This window comes from Apteryx mantelli, chromosome Z (assembly GCF_036417845.1).
Source record: "Apteryx mantelli isolate bAptMan1 chromosome Z, bAptMan1.hap1, whole genome shotgun sequence".
Lineage (NCBI taxonomy): Eukaryota > Metazoa > Chordata > Aves > Apterygiformes > Apterygidae > Apteryx > Apteryx mantelli.
This window is the reverse complement of record NC_090020.1, coordinates 59073294-59087888: the sequence shown is the minus strand read 5'-3', so window position 1 is coordinate 59087888 and position 14595 is coordinate 59073294. Positions and strand designations below refer to the sequence as shown.

Here is a 14595-nt window from a genome sequence, read left to right as displayed (position 1 = left end):
CATCTTGTTTTCAAAGCTGCACCAGCATAACTGCATGTAAAAATGCATTTCTTTGCCTATATCCAGCTAGCTGCACAAGCTAACAAAATCCACCCTCACCTGCTCTCATTTAGGTGTCCAGTCGACCACTTAGTCAGTACTTGCTGCAGATGCGTACCCAAGCAAGGCACTCCATTCTGCTCTCACAGGTTTCAGGGAAAATGTGCATGGGTGTATTTTGAAGATGAGGTGCCAGGGGAGAGAAAGCCATACTGTCAAAACAAAAATTAAGGATGGAAATTAAATGTTAGAATTCAGGTGAACATTTCAATAAATATTAAGCCTGTTCAAAAAAAAAAAAAAAAAAAGGAAAAATGTCTCCTACAGCCCTAGTGATTTTAGATTAGATGTGTTTGTCCTCCTCCCAGCTTTTTTAAAAGGAAAAGGTTGATATTACTGGTAATCACTGCATAGGTTAGAATGTGTCTCTTTTTAAGAAGGTAAAGACTCTCATGGTGACAAAACTTTCACAGCATCAGCCAAAAAATAAGATTCCTTTAAAGGGCTTGTGCCCATGTTTGTGTCTGCATCTGTCTGACTGTGTATGGCCAAGACAGACAGTGTGTTTGGAGCTGAAAGAAAGATCATGGACTGATACGAGTTCTGCAGTTGTATGTAGAGAAGTACCTAGGGGATTTGCATATGCAGATATTACATTTAGTGTAAAAGGCAGGCTTTGATGAAGATTTGTAACTTTGAGCTGAGAAATGTGTACTCTTTAGGCTGTGCCTGGAGGAAGATATTTGATTTTTAAGGACTGTGTATTTAGAGGTATTTGAAAATGAGTATTACTTAAAACAGACCAACAGCAGAATAATAAGGGAAACAACTGATAAAAATAATAATAGAATTAATTTAATTGGTTTAACTGAGCTACGTGTAAGGGGCATTAAGGAAAAGATTCTGTACTAAGATTCTCTTCTGAAATGGATATGGGAAGTAGAACAGTAAAAATGAGTTAATCCAAGTTTCTGCCTCTGCAAACAGTATCTGATTCTGCACACATTACTCTGCATATTAGCAAGATGTCCCATGGGCAGTGTGCCAGAATGAACTCAGTGCCCAACATAATGCCAGCAAAGGATCTTGTAGCCACTGAGTGATAATGTCTGAGCCCATTGCCAGTTGCTTTGTATCTGAACTTGCCTTTGCCTGTATTTTTTTTAAGATCATTAAACTTTCCTGGCCAACTTTTCTTTTCCTTGCAGCATTTGCATGTTATCATTTTTTTTGTAATTTCTCCTCTGTGGCTTGCGACAACTGCTACAGGCTGAAGTCTTTTTTCTTTTGGGTCTCATAAGTCAGAAAAAAATGGACTGTTATAGAAGTCCTTTCTTAAGTGATTGTGGATTTCCATGAGCTGATTTTTTTTTTAAATATGACTACACTGTATCAAGCTATACCCAAACATTAGTATCTTCCCTGGCAAAACTTTGATTTAAAAAGTGATAACATTCCAAAGACTTACCTTTTACTTCAGAAAATAATCTGATTATTATTATTATTATTATTATTAGAAACATAATTCACTTATAGCTAAAAAAGATTGAATGTTTTGCAACTAGATTCCAGATACAAAAGAAACTGTCTCTGCAACACCATATATTTAGTACTTGACAAAGAATATAATGATATTCTCACTATTTTTCATTCTTTGGTCATAATAAATACTGAAAACAATTACAGGGACCAATAGGAATACTCACAAGTAGTGTGTATAAAAATAAGGATTGTGGCATTTGGCCCACAGGATGCTTTCACATAGTAGCTCCCCTTTGTTCCTAATGAGCCACAACTCAAGTCAAATTCTACATGGTCTAGTTATCGCTTTGAAGAATGAAGCATTTTTTGACCTACGGTAAAGAATAATGCAAAGGCAGGGACTGGATTGTATAGCTATGTTCCTGTGATTAGATAGCCAATCTGTATGAGAAGAGAAAATAGTTATGGTGATGTTGGTTTCAATGGGCAATGGGCAGACACATAGTAATGGGCTCAGACATTATCACTTAGTGGCTATAAGATCCTTTGCTGACATTATGTGGGGCACCGAGTTGGAACTCTTTGTGGTTTGGTTAATCAGATTCTGCGACCAGTGGTGATTCTGTGATGTCTAGTGCTTATGTGTGAAATGTCTGGAGAGGAAATATAGATGTGGCCTCCTTGCTCTAGGGAAGAAAGACTTGCTGAATCTGGAGGGTGAGAGGTAAGATGTTGGAAGTACTGGAGCAGATGGGATGGAGATGCATAAATGGGGGTGCATGAATAAGTCATTTATTCCTATGTCATAAATTTTGGCCAGAGACTGCTAGAGCCAAAACTCTTACACATATCAAGCCCACAGAAGCCACTGAGCCAGAGTACCCTTCTGATCACAAGAACCTCATAAGGTTCATCAGTGTATTAGATGCCGTGGGCCTCTCTCCTTCAGCCTTGGGTGCTAGTCTGTGTTACGCTGACCATAGCCGAGCTGTTGGTGTGCTGCGGCTGCCTCTGGACTGATACTGGTGTTGCTGTTAGAGCACATTTCCACCATATGTTTGTTGGGTCTAACTGTTGCTTCTCACTGAATATATAGATTTTAAGATCTTTGGGGCTGAAACCATCTTTTTAATTTTATAAATTGGACCCACACTATTTTATATGGTAAACATTCTAACTGCTTAGGATTTGTACACATTACTGAAGTAGCAATGATTAATGAAACAGCCTTGGCCCCAGATGAATCTTTAGACTTGTCAAATGTATATAAAGCCACTCTATTCTATATGCTCTAACTGTTGGTTTTTTTCATCCTATGTAAGCTATAAAATCCACATTTTTTTCCATTATTATAGCTGTTTGCTTCTATGGAGAGTATAAACTCTGCAAATACACTTTCCTGACAAGCTTTGCAACAGTTTACTGACAATTCAGGCACTTCACCAAAGAAGAAAAGATCCTGTACAATGTATAAACTCTACTGAGACCCTGCACAGCTTGTGAACTCTCTAGACTCCCTTGCAGAACACTCCAACATTCAAAACAATCAGGACAAGTAAAGCTATAATTACTCTTCACAGCTTCTCCATAATAGTCAAAGACCCAGTCAACAGTAAGAACTGAATAAGCCAAAATGTGCATTTTTGAATTTCAGTTGTTGTTCAGATACTGTTTAATGAAAACACACAAAAACCCCTACCAATTTTCAACTTTCAAAAATGTATTTTCCAATTACTAACAAACTTCCCACTAAATTATCTGCTGTCAGGAAACCTCCATAATACATACAGTACGAGCTGAATGGTTTTGTAGGAACTGAATCCCAAAAACTTTCAGTTTAATCATAATATTTTAATAATTATTGCTTTTGAATTGAAAAAAATGATTACATGTTAGCCATCTAGCAAACACTCACAGGCATTAAAAAGGGCTGAGCTCAAGGTCTCATAGATTTCTGTTAAAAATATAAATTACATTGGCTCAGGCTTGGATCAGGAGCTGGGAACCCAAGGCACACCAGCAGAGTGCTCTAAGATGAATGATGTTTCCGCACAGGTAAAGAGTTTAAACAAAGGATTTTAAAAGCAAGAAGCTTTACTAGAGAGAAAAAGTAAACACAATAAAATATCAATTTGAAAAACCAAGGATCAAAGTAGCGAGACTACCAGCCCTCAGTATACATTTACAAGAGTCCTGAATCCAGTCCTCCTCCTACAGCCGGGAGTGCCTGCTGAGGCAGCTGGCTATACTGCATGCAGAGTTCATTGACCAGGCTTATAGCAATCCAGCTCCTGGTCAGGTTGCTCTATTTCCTCTAAGACATTTTCCAAGTGTATTTGTATCAAGGCATCAAAGTGAACATACTGGGGCTAGGAAGGGAGACCTATGCAGGAGTCCTGGCTCTGCAGTGCTGTTTGTGGCAGATTCAGTCCAAGCACTTCCTGAACAAAAGCCGTCCTCAAACTGCAGGTTCCCCCTGCTCATACACAGCCTGCTGCCAGCATCCACCGCCTCTGCCCCGCTGCCGTTTGCCTGTCGCCGTGCTGCCACTGCTTTCACTATCTCTTCCTTACTGATGCACTGATGCAGGGTACCGTATTGGAGAAGGTGATCTTTGACTATGGGCAGCTCTAACTAACTTCTTCTATCTGTATGCTTCCAGGCTTGATGTCAATGTTTTATTTCTCTCAGCTTCAAACCTGAATGTCATTTTAATAAGAAAGTCCCAAAGTGTTATATGACTTCCATACAAACAAGCCTTGGCCCATACAAACACCTCTCCTTGCCTGCTAACAGATATCAACACTGAATTCAAAACAGAGCTAAACATTTTTCTTTTCCCTGTTTGACAGCTTCCTACAATGGATGCCACACTCTTGTAAGCATTTCTCTTGAAGTAAATTATCTTCCCAATAGAAAATGTTTATTTCCTCTTCTACTTCCCGCAATAATCTAAACTAGCCTTCCACAATCAAAATCAGATCCACGTCCATTGTCCTGAAACTGTCTCTGAACAAATGCACACTCATTTGAAAAATCCAGGATGGATTGGAGCACAGAGATTCCCTAGGCTTAAGAGCTGAGGGGCAGACAAATTTCATGGATGCACACAGGCTTTTCCAAAGCCCCATTCTGAGACAGTGGAAGAGAAAGTATATGACCAAATATGATCCAAATTTAATAATTATGATGACTCTTTAATGAGATGTGTCATTCCAGAGTCCAGGACACAAACTTTGGACAGAGGGAAAAGAAACAAACTCAAGGAATAACTGGCTCCTATTTAAAGAAATCTCATCAAAATTTCTTAAATATTACCTGTCTTTTCTTATGCACATAAACACACATTCATGGCTGGAAGATCCACATAGCCTCTTACTCTTCTGTGAGATTTCCTTGCTTCCTCCCTCTCTTTCTTTCTTTCTTTCTTTCTTTCTTTCTTTCTTATAAGGGTGAATTATTGAGGAAAGAACATTGAAGTCTGGGTCTTTGGATTGCTATGCAACCCTGCAAAAGCAAGAAACAGAGGTAAGAAAGGAAACTGCACTAGAACAGGATTTATCATGAAGCACCATGAGTGTTTATGTAATTATCCTCTGTGGGATTAAGAAAATTTTACTCTGGCTTCCCTGTAGTTCTCTGGCCGATACTGCTTATCACCCGTGTGTGCATGGGTGTGTATCTCAGGGGGGATTTTTTGTTTCCCTTCTCCCACCCCGCCTGTAATTACCAACGCATAGTACCAGGGGACGAGGAGGAGGGAGAGCTCTAAAGGGGCCTACCACCAATTCAATAGTGCTTTGATTTAACAGCTCCAAGTCCTTTGAAAACATTTTGCCAAGAAAAGCTTGCCATCAACACGTATAATCTCTTATCAGAGGCCATTGAAAGCCTGGGCTCCGAGGTTAATTCTCCCATCGCAACGAGTTTCAATCAGTTCAAAACTCACATCGAGATGAAAGCCTCGAAGCCTTCTCGCCCGGTTTGTCCCGCAAAACCCACTGAGATCAGCCGACTGGGGAGGATTAGGGCATGCTCATCTGCTGGCTCTCCAGCAGGCCGGGCAGGCTCAAAAGAAAAACAATAATTAGGGATAATTGCTTGTGTCCAAACACAGGCATTAAAGCCCCTTTCCCCTTTGGTACTTTGTGAGCTGGAATGAAAAAGACACCCCCTGTTTTGACAGCTGGGCAGGCGAGCAGAATTGGTGACAGATGAAGTGAGACGTCCCCAGCCATCAGCGGCGCAGCGGGGCGGGGCCGGGCGGCCGGGCGGCCGGGCGGGCAGCGGCGGGGCCGGGCCGGGCCGGGCCGGGCCGGGCCGGGCGGGCAGCGGTGGCCCCGCCTCACGCCCGCCCCTCGCAGGCGGAGCCCGCCGCACCGCCCCGAAATGGCGGCACCGCCCCGAAATGGCCGCGCCGTGGGACTGGCTTCGCCCCCAGGCGCCGAGCGCTGCCTCGGTGGCGGTGGCCGTTGCCCTAGCGGCGGTCGTTAGCGCGGCCCTGGGGCTCGGCGGCGCTGCTACCCCCGCACCCGAGCGGTGCCCGGGAGAAATGAAAAGCCCGTAGCGGGGAGGGTTGCCGTGTAAAGGGCCCTGCGTCCCTTGTGGCTTCGCCTCCGTGTAAATGGAGGGCGCTGGGCCGGGGCCGCGCCGCGTCGCTGGGATCTGCGGGGCGGCAGAGAGCCCCAGGCTGTGACAGGGCAATAAAGGAGCGAAAAGTACCCGAGGCAGATATCCTACACGGCACTGGGGGGCGAAAGGGCCAGGGCTGCCCGCGGCGGCCGTCGTCATGCGGAGGCTGTAAAGCGGGAGTTAAATGGGAAGCATGCTGCGAGGCACGGCGGTGGGCACCACATCGAGGAGCAGTAAACCCCGACGAGAGAAAATTCAGGTCGCTGTCCGAGCAGAGGATATTAAAGCAGAAGCGCAGATTTAAATACTACGCGGCAGCGCTGAAGCAACACCGCGCCGGGAGCCCGCCGCGCCGCTGCCGCCTGCGGCGGGAGAAGCGGGGGCACTGCGCGGCGCGGCGCTCCGCGGGGGACCGGCCCCGCGGCCCCGGGTGGCCGGGCACGGCCGGCTGCTCCGGGCGCTGCCGGCTCGACGGCCGCGGCGGGAGGTGAAGGCGGCACGGCGGCGCGGGGAGGGGGGCGGCCAGGGAGGCTTAAGCTCTAGTCAAGCGTTTCTGCGCGCGAGGGGGGCGGCGGGTCCCGCCGCCTGCCCGCGCTGCGACGGGGAGCCGCCCTGGACGGACGGAGCCTGCCCAAGGTAGAGGCCGCCGGGACTTGTCCGCCGCAGGCCGGGCTCCGCGCGGCCTCGGAAGTGCGGCGGGGGGCCGCGGGGGGCGGCCGGCGGGGGGGCGCGCAGCCGGAGCCACCCGCGCCGCACCGCGCCGGGCGCCGGGTGCCGAGTGCCGGGGCGGCTGCCGCGGGCCGCGGGGAACCGGGTCTCGGGGCTCCTATCTACAAGTGTTACGTTTCTTGTACGCTTAATCGACAAATGCAAATCAGATGGGAGCAGTAAAGCGCTTCAAAACAACTGACTAAAATTACACTCTTGAGCTGTAATGTATACAACGGCATGAGCGATTAATTAGGGAAACCCACATCCGACAAGAAAGATTTTTGAAAGGAATCTTGGAAAACGCTGCGAATACAGCTGGGATCCAGATTAATATACTTATCTAATAAAGCTCTTCCCGGTCTCCTTCTGTCTCTCGCCTGGTCCCGTCTCCCTCTCCTTCTGCCTCACATTAGGGCAGGCTTAGCCAGAACTCGCTGCCGAAGCGGACGAGCTAAACTTTTTAGCGAAAGATTATGTTTGTATGTTAATGGTCAATCCGATCGCATTAAGGCGTTGGATATTAGAAGAGCCCGAACAGGCAATTGGTTTTGTATGCTTTGCTTTTGCGTTTGGGAGGTAAAACAAGGCAACAATCTCTCCGCTAAAAATGGACATGGAAATAGGACTGTTTCCTCTAGAAGAAAAATGTAACACAGCGAGTATGTTTTATAAACGAGATCTTTAACAGCATGATCACTACCGTGGAAGTGGCGCCTGCTAACATCAATCGAGATGTATTTTGGCACTGCTCTACGTTAGGTGGTGCAGTGTTACTGTGGACTGAACTATAATAGATTATCACACAAACTCGTCTGAAGGGTAGTGGATGAAACGAGAAACTAAAAATGATAACATGTCTAATTCCAGAAGAGCAGACTCCACCGTTAAAGCCCACTTCTGGAAAAAAAAAAAAAAACACATTTTTTTACATCTCTAAAATCCCAGATATCCAGAAGCTGATTGACTTCAGAGTATGCCAAGGAACAAAATGTATTGGGAGCGTTTTAATCTCCCAGTCTTATTTTATAGAAGCATGGCGATTTTACAAATGATAGCAGCTTTCTTCCCATTTATCCTAGAAGTAAACATTCTAAACAGCTAATCTATATCTATCCATATAAAGAGAATATATATTATATATATATAATATAATTTTAATATGTGTGTGTATATATATACACACACATATATATACACGTTTAGGATATAAAACAATTACAATTCCGTAGCTCCAAAATACAGAGCAACTGAATTGCCCACATCAGTTCCCCTATTTCTTCCAAGCCGAGGAAGGCACAGCGTTAAGCTGGGCAGGCTGCGTATTTCCTCTTCGTTTGGCTATGCGATTCGCGCCAGGAATGCCCTAATTCTATGCAGAAATCAAGACTGCACGTAGCAGATTCTGCAAGGCAAAGGAGACACGGCGTATCACACACACTGTAATGCCAGCGAGACCTCCTCGAGGTTATTTTTCTTTTTTTTCCAATTGTACAAAATTAATGAGCGGTGGTTTGAATGGAGAAACATTAAATAAGTACATTGCAATATAAAATACAAGCCCAGTCCCACCGGGAGTGTTGGACCACGTCTCTGTACATTCTCAAGGAGGCTGGGAATATCTATGGAGCTTTTTCTATGACTAATCCTGCCACCGGTCGAGAAAACTAAACAATTATTAAACCGAGCAATAATTATTTTAAAGTATCTCTAAATTAGTTCAAACGCAAGCGACACCTCTTTGAGAGCCCCGGGGGTCCTCAAGCTTCCAACAGGTTGTCATTTAAATGCGGTATGTGTGGGTGTGTGGGTGTGCGGTGCGTGGTTTCTTTTTTCTTTTCCCCGAGGGTAAGATCTTGACAGCTGTTTCACACGAGAATTTTTCGCATAATTTTGTGGAGAAAAATTGCCAGTGTATCGGCGGTATTTCCTATTCCAAATGCCTCTGTAGCCTCACCAGCACGATTGCTTAAGAAAACCCCGTTCGGTTCGATCCCTAACCCGTCTTCCAGCTCCACGGAAAATTCCAATGCTTTTTCTCCCCACTTTCACTTCCTTTGATTAGACAAGTTTTGACAAGCTGCAGAACCCTGACAGAGACCCTGCACCGCCTCCTGGGACTCGGGGACGTCTACTGAAATCTTTTATTATTATTTTGCTGCATCTGAGGTATTCTGTGCTGCTAGATAGATGTATTTCATTGGTAGTAGTCATGACATTCGTGGTTATAATAATAGTAATAGTAATAATAATAAAATAATCGTCGGTGTTTTGCTAACCTTCATAGTTCGTTCTGAAAATATCCTAGAGTCAAAAATATTATAGTTACGGAAAACCTAAGAGGAAATAATGTGCTAAACTACCTTTCTCCAGATACTCCTGGGGAACCTCTCTAATGCAGGATCAGACTCAAAACATTAAACGTTTAGCCGCGGTGTGGATGACAATCTAAAGCCTGAAGGACAAGGCATAGGACTCATCTGTGTCTCCTCCAAAGTAGCCTACGATAACCAGTGCGAGGACAGTGCGGATTTGTTCTTTCTACTCTTCTTTTCCTAAAAAGCCCCTGGTTCAATCACTAAGAAATTAAAAGCGAGGGGGAAATAGCACGTATGCTGTGATGAGAATTGTCTTGATTATACTGTGCGGTCATCATTCTCTTCCCATCTTATGTTACATGTTGTAAGTATGAAGAGGGGAAGTGTCCGTTAAAAAAGAATTTTAAACCAGTACTTTTAGATTTTCTTTTAAATGAGGTTACTTATTCTTTGACGACGACTGCGTGACAGCCTACCCGGCCAGACGCCTGCACACATTTGATTACGAATATGCGAATAGGAAATGTAGGCTGGCCGCAGCATCAGCGTCCGGGAGATTTTATTCTAAATATTATACTCTGAGGTTTACGTTTCTATTTGTCTAACACAATTTTTGCCAGACCGTTTTCTTCCAATTTAAGCAAGAGACGCCGATCGCTGTGAGAATTAGCTTGTGTCAAATTTTAGGTGGAAAACCTAGTTTGACAATGCCACAGTCGAACATTTCAACAGCCATTTACCACTGAAGAGAACAGCTTCCAGAGTTATATACCTTGTACTACAGTTCATAAACTTGATTTATGATGAACAGGATTACTGGATTTTACTGCTCTGGCCCTCCCAGCTGGCAAGAATTTGACCACAACATGTGGGATTTACAGTGAGAGAAAACTGCATTATATCGAAAACTTCCTCTGTATACGTGTTCCCGGTCAACAGGTAATGGAAAACTCAGTCTTGCAAAAACACACACATATATAGAGGCAGGTTTTCACGGTCAGATGGTGCAAATGAGGTATCCCCGCTCCTTAGCGCTGCGATCTGCCCGGTGCCGCAAGTGCCGCAAGGGCCCCGCGGGGCTCTGCAGGACCAGGAGGAGCCCGCCCCGGGACTGGCTTCCCGGCTCCGGCGCTGCAGAAGCGGCCGCGGGCGCTGCGCAGGGAGCAGCAGAAACGAAGGGAGCCCGGGGAGTCGGAAAGGCGATTTTACACCTTCCGCTCTCGGGTGCGCACATGCGGCAGGGGCGGCGGCTGAGGGGAAAAGTGTGGGCGCTGAAATTTAAGGAGCAAATGTTTTCCTAAGCGTCGGTGGAAGCACAGGGCTGCAGGTCGAGGGAAAAATCTGTGCCAGCTTATCATCTTAATATTTGTGCCTGAAATAAACTGTCGATATAGTTACGTCATTTTAACAGGATAAAATAGTGTGTAGTATACAGTATTCGGTATAAATTCCCATCTCCTGGCTCGGTGGGCTCGTAAAATCGTAGCCCGGCGCTGTGAAAGCAGAGAGCACAAGCAGGCTGTAACCCAAGCATTATTTTCAAGCCACTGCAAGAACAGAGACGACGCCGCGCACGGTCGGCTCCGCGATCCCGCGTGGTGCCGCGGGGCGCGGGGGGCTCCGCGCCGCCTGCGCTCGCTCTGCCCCGCAGCCGGCTCCGCCCGAGCCCCCGGAGCCCCCGCTACCGGCGGGTCCGGCTCCGCCGCGGTGCCGCAGGGGGGAGCCGGCCCGGGGGCGCCCCCCGCTCGGCGCGCCCTCACCGCACCGCACCGCACCGCACCGCTCCGCGGAGCGGCCGCGGCCGTGACGGGGCGACGGGGAGCCTCTGGCACAGAGCGCAGACCCGCACCGCACCGCGAAGCGACACCCGCGGGCACCTTTGCGGGTGGTTTGTACAAACCCGTGGAAAGCCCGGGGGAGGGAAGCGGAGTGGGTTTGGGAGAGCGCAGAACCCGTGCTGGAGAGGGAGCGCTCGGCTCTGGAAGTGCAGAACTGTATCTTGCCAAGGTGATAATTGGAAAAATATCTCCGCAAGCCAGCGTTCCTATAGGGTTTTATTTTTCTGGTGCAGTACAAGTTCACGTAAGCTTTCAACAGCAAAAATCGTCAGAGTTTCCATCCCTCATCCAGAAAGCCACTAATCTGAGTTGCTTTTGCAGTGGCTATTTACAGGCAATTGTAGGATAGGCATATGTTACCGAAAAGCAGGAACGACTGTGGTCTTTCGTCCTCTTCCATGCTTTCAATTAAATAGTTCTCTCTGTTCGTGCGCATTTACACACTTCGTTTCTTATTTGCTTCCAATGACTCTTGCATAAAAAATACTGCCACAGTATCGGTTTAACAGATCTTTTTTTAGTGCAGTCCTCTCCAGGCTAAATGAAAGGTGATCGATTCACTTTAGACCGTTCAAACGCTGGCAAGATGCGTCGAGTAATGGTAATTAAGCGTATTTCAGTGCGGGGGTTCAGAGGGCAAGGGAGGTTTTGCTGCGCGGGGCCGGCCGCAGGCTGCGCTCCGTGCGGCGCCCGGGTACCCCCGGATGCACCGGCCTGCTGGGAGCGTGGGCGCGGCCTGGGCGAGGGAGGTGCTGCGGGAATAAAAGGCGTATTATTATTATTATTATTTTTATCATTATCATTATTATTATTATTATTTCATCACCATTATAACTATTATCACGATTATTAAACTTACTGAGCAGTAATAATGTTAAACGGGCACTCCCAGACGCAAATGAGTAATTTCTAGTTTCAGTACATTTGCAGGATATATGGCTTCTCACATGGTCTAGGTATTTTAATTGTTGCTCCTCTTGCTGTAGAGATGTGGTCTTGACACAGCTGAGTCGTTAAGCCAAGAAGCAGCAAGAGACAATCACGGGCAGGGCTGTCTCCTTCACTGAGAAATAATAACTGAACGCATTGTAAACCCAACGTTATAATCTCAGCAGCAGTTTAACTCATGCTCACCAGTGCCCTAAGCACAGAGGCTGTATTTGTAAAAATTTCTCCTTAGCAAAATGGATCGTTTTCATTTGAGCGCTCCATCCATGCCATTTCTGGGTTTGTGTGATGTACATTCTTTATGCAGAGTTCATAAAATCAACACAACTGGATTTTAAGATTCTTAAGTACTATCTTTCTGAGAATAAATATTGTGTTCTCAAATCAATATCTGCGGTTAGAAAATAACGTTCTTTCCCCCAGGTAAACTGCGTAGGTAAGAGGATATCAGGCAGCTGCACTTTGTTTGCAGTGACACAGGGGAGAGGAGAATCCCCCCGATAAAACTATCCTGAGTGATAAGGACTTTCAGAAAGCTCAATATTTCAATCGTCCTTCTTTTTTTTCATCTGAATCTCAGTGACAATCCGCTTTCCACCCTTTTCTCCACACCTCATTTTTCCATCTTTTTCTCAGCCCAGCCTAGCTTTCCCTTTTCTAGACCCCCAAACTCCTTTTCCTTTTCTTCAGAAAGCTCTTCAAACTACCCCTTTCTTTTCCCTAGACACTTTGAGGACCCTTTCCCTCAGTCCCCAAGCACAGTCTGTATAAGGAGCCATGTCCCGAGGGCTGTGTATGCAGCCTTGACCACAGTCTCTGTGACTCTAGTCTCACATATTAGCAAGTTCTTTAGTCAGAGGCACATAGGATGGAGGACCAGCTCAAGAAGTAGATAATCCAAATGCCTCTGAAGATTGAGCTGCATTGTTTCTTCTTTCTTTCTAGAATGTATATTAAAGACCACAGTTCATTAGCTGGAGTAAGATAGTGTAGCTCTATTGATGCCAGTGGTATACCACAATTTATAGCAATTACAGATCCATATCACAGTCAAACATCAACCTAACAGAGGCAGACACTTCAGCAAAGCAGAAAGCCTGTTACGGGGCTGGAGAGGAAGGATGGCTTCTGGCTGAAACTTTTTTGAATCCTATAAAAGGAGGCAGATCTGATTCCATTTGAGGTTTGTACCATTTCTTATTTTATCCTTGTGGTTCACCAATTCCTCGCTAAACAATAATAGACATTCCTACATAATTTGATATTTGGCCATTAAAATGACTCAACATGTTCTATATATAATTTAATTAAGATTCCACCTTAAATCAAGCGCCCGTTGTGTAACAAGCATAAGTCCAATGTGGGACAACTGCTCTGCTGCTCTGCAGCCCTGGTGTGGTGTGTGCCAGTGTAGCGCGGGACAATTCCTTGGCTATTTGCAGTCGGTCCCTGCAGATCTGGGCCCTTCCCTTTGTTAGACATCTGTCATGTGATCTCTGCAGATGACTGAAAAGGGCAGCCTTGTAACAACATTATTTCAGGAGGATAATAAGTAGCCATCATAAATTCCTTTTTTAATAGTTTATTGCCGGTTGTAGTCTATTGACAGTGCCTGTTTTATAGCATGGAGGAAAACAGTTCTTTGTTGGTACTAGTTACTAAAACTGTTTGATAGCTCTGGCCCTTTTAGTGCCTTCAGAGAAAACCTAGTGTCTCATGAAATGAATCATAAATAGCTGAGTTGAAGTTGAACAAAAGACAGAAAGAGGGAGGAAAAAAGCAGTCTTGCACTTATTGAAATATGTTTACTTTGGACAATAATCTATTAACTAGTTTAACAAAGACAACTTTAAGGCTTGAGCCTGCTATCTTAAGTTGGAAAAAAAAATTAAATTCCATCAGGATTCTGTCTTGGGCCTTTATAAAGAGACTGTTCAGCAAAGATTGTCTTTCTTTTAACTCACAGAGCAGTACATACAAAACTTTAACTAGACTTTACCTTCTTGGAAGCAGAGGCAGTGCAGTCTGATGCTTAGAGCTGTCTTGCCATCACTGTCTTGCTATGTAACGCTGGGCAATTTATATAATCTCTTGGGGTAGGATACAATGAAATACACAGGTATTTAGAGAGGGCTTAGAAAGAACTGGATGCCTGCTGGGTCCCATAAAATCCCAACTTAGCTGCCCTGTAGCTCTCCAGATGTTTACATTTGCAGTCCCTACCCAGAATCTTTTCTCTCTGAACCCTGAGACTATAGCTCTTATTTAAGCCTGTTTAAAATTCAGAAATCTGTGTGTCGCAGTCAGAGGTAGGGTTAACTGGCCTGACAGGAGGCTTTGTGGTCGTATGGGCACCCTCATACAACTTTGCTAGTGATTACTGCCCAGTCCTTCTCGCTTCCCTTTTTCCCTTATCAAGGACTGATGAGTGCAATGTGGATCCTGAGTGCCCAGTTTCAGCCTGAAATACTCATTTAAATTTTCACCAGTTTTCTCCATAACCAGTTCTTCCCTACAGATGATCTTTAAGCTCACCTAAGAGACACCAGGAAGATCTGAATTTGGACCTGATCTGATTTTGGATGAAATTATGCTGCCAGCTGTCATCTTTAAGGAAAATGATGGAGCCC

The 14595-nt window shown here is 45.4% G+C and overlaps 1 long non-coding RNA gene across 1 annotated transcript; it reads right to left on the bottom strand.

Moving 5' to 3' along the window:
- Nucleotides 1-209: 209 nt before the first annotated feature.
- Nucleotides 210-12021, bottom strand: LOC136995401 (uncharacterized). The gene is made up of 4 exons (XR_010886981.1): nucleotides 11877-12021; nucleotides 11378-11769; nucleotides 4840-5028; nucleotides 210-251 (listed from the first exon to the last, which is right to left on the bottom strand). It is a non-coding gene; the product is annotated as an uncharacterized lncRNA (long non-coding RNA).
- Nucleotides 12022-14595: the final 2574 nt, after the last annotated feature.